Raw genomic sequence first — 5,068 nt, 5'->3', positions numbered from 1 at the left:
CTTCTTCTTCTTCTTCTTCTTCTTCTTCTTCTTCTTCTTCTTCTTCTTCTTCTTCTTCTTCTTCTTCTTCTTCTTCTTCTTCTTCCTTTTCTTAAATGCTCCTAATTTTGTATATAACTATATTGTGAAATCAGAATTTTTATGTCTTGCTCTTTTTTCTCTCTTCCTGACTTTTCCATTCTTCATTTCTCTTTGTTTAACTTTTCTCCTCATTTCATTTTTTCTCTGCCTCTTCCTTTACTTCATTCATTATTTTTATTTTTTACTCTAAATAATATTTAACTTCATAGCATACTCTAGGCTATTTTTTGCAATTTTTCTGTACCATGGTGTCATTGATGATTAGTTGACCTTGATTGATTTTTAAGTACAGTTTTTTACAGTTTTCTGCTTATTTTGCTGCTGTTACAGTAGATTCTTTTCTCCTCTGAATGGTACTGAGGCTTGAATGCTTGAGTAGACTGTTCAGTAAGAAGATCCATAAATAAAACCAGAAGACACATAAATTACTTTTCTTTCCTGTTGCTATAACAAAATAATCTGAGAAAAGCAACTTAGAAAGGAAGAAGGTTTTCAGTTGGCTCACAGTCAAAGGGGATGCAGTCCATCATGGCAGGGAAGGCATGGTAGCAGGAGTGTGAGGTGGCTGGTTACACTGAATCCACAGTAAGGAGGCAGAAAGAAATGAATATTTGTATTCATGTTTCTCCTTTTTATTCAGTCCAGGACCTGATCCCATGGAATGGTGCCACTCACATTCAGGGTGGATCTTCCTAGCTCTCCAGAAACACTCTCATAGATGCACCCAGGAGTGTGTTTTCTAGGTGATTCTAAGTCCCACACTATCCAAACTGACAGATGCATAAATTGAAATACAGAACCACAGGGAACATGAAAAGGCAAGGAATTGTGGTGCCTTCCAAAGATCATAATTCTTTACTGAATCCAGGGATATCAAAATAGTTGAAATACCAGACAAAGAATTTAAAGTCTGCTTCTAAAAGTTAATCAAGGGCTGAAGAGATGGCTTAGCAGTTAAGAACACTGGCTGCTCTTGCAGAAGGCCTGGGTTCCATTCCCAGCACCACATGGCAGCTAACAGCCATCTATAACTCCAGGTCCAGGGGCTCCAACACCCTCTTCTGGCCTCCACAGGCATTGCATGACTCTGGTATACTTACATACATACAGACAAAACCACACATACACATAAAATGAAAAATAAAATAATAAATAAAAGTTAATGACTTCAAAGAGGATCAAACAGATGAATAAGGTAAGTAAATCAATTCAAGATGATGATAAGAAAGTCAGCAATGTAGGGGTTGGAGAGATGAATCAGTCAGTAAAGTGCCTGGCTGTACAAACACGATTTGAATCGCTACCATCTACATTTAAAAAGCTGGTTATCAGGGCTGGTGAGATGGCACTTACTGCTCCTGAAGAGAGGCAGATTCAGTTCCCAGCACCCATATGGTGACCCTCAACCATCTGTAACTCCAGCTTCAGAAGATCTATCTTCTAGCCTCCTGGAACACCAGGCATGCAGTTGGTGCACACACTCATACACATAAAATAAATAAATCTTTTTTTAAAAAAAGACACAAAGGTGAGCAGGCAAAAAAGAAAAAAAAATCTTTTCCTCCTGAGATTTCCTTTTACCTTGGCCACAGCTGCCCACATTTAGGGTGGGTCTTCCCATTTCAATTAATCTAATCAAGAAAATCCCTCACAGGCATACCCAGAGGCTAACCTAATCTAGATAATCAGTCACTCACAAAGTGTATCCAGAGGCTTGCCTCAGGAGTGAGTGATTCTAGAACTTGTCAAGTTGACAACCACTGTTAACCACCACAGGGTCTAATATTTGAGTAAAAAGCCACCAAAGACAATATTTAAATAAGTAAAAGATAAACTAAGATGTTCAGCATCACTGCAGTGAGGGACTTTGCTCTGAGAAATGGACTCAAGTTCCAGCCTAACACATTCTGTTGATTAAGGAACTGAGGACTCAGGTTTTTCCTGAACTTCCTAGATGCACGTACTTGAATGAGTCCTTCTTTCATTCCTCTGGACCTCTGTCTCTGCTCTCAAGTGGAAATGATCGGGTCAACCACAGTCTTGACTGGAGGATCCACTGAGATCAATAAGAATGTTTGGTGCTTAAGTATCCTCAGGGCCTATTTTCCCTTCCCTACCTGAGCACTGTGTGGCCATGTGGGACACTCCAGAGACTTTGCCCCTCCCAGTTTGTGGGACTCTCAGACTCTTACTGAGTCTTAAGAGGCCCCACAAGGAAAATGGGATTGTTGTTCATTTAATGGAATGAATCAAATGAGACAGAGAAAGCCCTCAGCAGTAGGGAAGGGAAAAAAGTAAGAACAAAGTACAACCATACTTGTATATGAAGGTGCTATAGTGAAACCCATTACTCTGTGTGCTAAATTTTTAATTTTAAAAATGGAAAAACAAAAATAGAGAAAGTCTTCAGGGACTCTTAAAGACTTACAAACATTTCCCAAGACAATCCCTTTATATGCCATAGATGGCTTTGATTTAATTTATCTTCAGTCACAAAAAGCACTCTGCAGGTCCAGGCCTAAGGAGTTCAAAGACAATGCAGTCCAATCCCATTATGCCAAATACTATTACAGTGCCTCCTCTGTGTGAGCAAGGTTCCTTTCCCCATTGTATTTCAGTACCCAGGGGAGGCCAACTTTGTTTCCTGCTATCCTAGACATAGCCTGACACTGTGGAAGCTCTATCACCCAGAGAAGTCAAGAACTGTGTTGTTTGGTCCCTATGATTTTTTTTAAAAATTAGATGCTAACATTTAAACATTGAGAAGGTATACATGCTAACTGAAGCTTGGGGCTGCTCTGGGAAAGGAAGCTGCTTTGAGGTCGTCAAAGCAACGCCAGTCCTCTTGATACTGACCATGCAGAAGGCCTAGGTACCCAATACTGTGTTTAGCAGCAGTCTTAAATCCCCTCATTCCTCTCTGTATCTGCCAAGGAAAGGGCTGGCCTCTCATCAGGGTTCTCTCTAAATAGGCTCTAGGATCTTGCTTGTTAAAAAAAAAAAACAAAAAAAACAAAAAAAAAACCCGCAGGCATGGTGGCACACACCTTTAATCCCGGCACTCAGGAGGCAGAGGCAGGCGGATCTCTGTGAGTTCAAGGCCAGCCTGGTCTACATAGTGAGTTCCAGGACAGCTGGGGACACAGAGAGACCCTGTCTCAAAAAGACCAAAAAATAAATAACCACTGAATCATTTTAGCTATTTTGAAATATACATGATTTCACCATATATGATTTGTATGTAAATATATATACAATCATTATTTATCAATTTAAAATATTTTTAAAAGCACAAGCATTTGAGCAAGCCACCACCTGAACCTCAAATCCTGCACATGTGAAAATGAATTTATAATGGTACTTACCTTGCATGGTAATTGTGAGGATAAAAATGGGTTGATGCATGTACAATGTTATAAGCACGTAGCAGGTATTTAATAAATAGCTCAATTCCTTTCTGCTCCATACTTTAAAGATTTTATTTTTAATTTTTTAACTACATGTATGTCTTTACTCGGGCATGTGCACATGAGTGCCAGCACCCTCAGAAGCCAAAGGAGGACATCAGATTTCCTAGAACTGAGATTAGAGGCAGTTGTGAGCTGCCTGTTGCGGTGCTCGGAACCTTTTCTTAGGTCCTCTGGAAGAGCAGCAAGAGCTCTTAACCACTGAGCCATTTCTCCAGCCCCTGCTCCGTACTTGAAAGTAGACAATCATGCTGGGCATGGTGGTGCTCACCTGTAGTCTCAGCACTTGAGAGGCAGAGGCAGGATATCTGTGAGTTTGAGGCCAGCCTGGTCTACATAGTGAGTTCCAGGCCAGCTGGGACCACAAGGAGACTCTGTTTCAAAAAGATGCCCCTCCAAAAAATTTAAATTAAAAAAAAAATAGACAATCAAAAGAATCTCACCACAAAGAAAAAGAAAGTTCTTCAAGAACAGTTCCAAGCTTGCTGCTCCCCTGTCAGAAAAAGACCACATCTCCTGCGGGGGCAGGGGGTGGGATCCCAAGCCTTGCCTGTCACTCACTAGTGCCCACTTGCAACTCTACAGCCAAGGCTGAGCCCTCCTCCCTGTTTCTCAGAACTTGTGGGTGCACTTTCATCTCTCACCTCCCACACCAGTCATCTGTGCTGCCCTCTTCAATACTTCATCTACTTGGGGCTTCATGAACTTATTTCCCTACCTTTCTGAAGACAAGGGAGGTAGGAGGATAAGCCAGGAGCCGGATAGAGGGGAGGAAAGCTGCTGCCCCTGCAACCTCCATCTTAGAGTACTCTCCATCAGCTTCTACAGGTCTGCCTTAACAGAGCTTGTGAGTGATTTCCCAGACCCTTTCTCTGCTCTGAGCTCCCAGTAGCCATTATCCCCAACTCCACAGTTCTGGTAAAAAGCCCAGTTCATAGAGCACCATCAGCGCCTTGACTCCCCCAGCTTCATTCACACTCCCATCTCCCCCACCAGTCTCTCCTCCTAGACTGGGTCCTGTCCCATTCCTCGTCTTGTCACCCCAGAAACCTAGGGAACCACCACTGCTTCCTGATCCTTTGCATCCAGACCAACCCAGTTCCTTCTGGGGTAGCCAGGAGCCCTCCGGGCCTGGCCCCGTCTGCACCTCCCTCTGCTTCCCTGGCCTGCACAACCTGCCAGCCTCTTTCTTGGACACAGGGGCTGACCTTTCCGTTTCCTGATCTTTTGCATCCAGACCAAACCAGTTCCTCACTGCAGTCCCCAGGACCCCTTGGGGCCTCTTCCCGCCCCCATTCCCTTTGCATCTCTGGGTGGTACCTCCACCAGCTGCCCTAGACCAGCATCTTTCCTGGGCCCTGCACCCAGGCCAGTCGAACCCCCAAAATCCTGAGGCCAAAATCGTTCCTGGAGGGATCCAGACCTTAGGAGAAAGCCTTAGAGCATCTGATCCTCATCTGACTTGAGCCTCAGTGGGAACTCCTGAACACAAAAGCGACCTGGCCTCTCCAATATAAAAT

The sequence above is a fragment of the Nannospalax galili genome, unplaced genomic scaffold, assembly GCF_000622305.1.
Source record: "Nannospalax galili isolate Female #2095 unplaced genomic scaffold, S.galili_v1.0 scaffold762, whole genome shotgun sequence".
Classification (NCBI taxonomy): domain Eukaryota; kingdom Metazoa; phylum Chordata; class Mammalia; order Rodentia; family Spalacidae; genus Nannospalax; species Nannospalax galili.
This window is presented reverse-complemented; position numbering follows the sequence as displayed.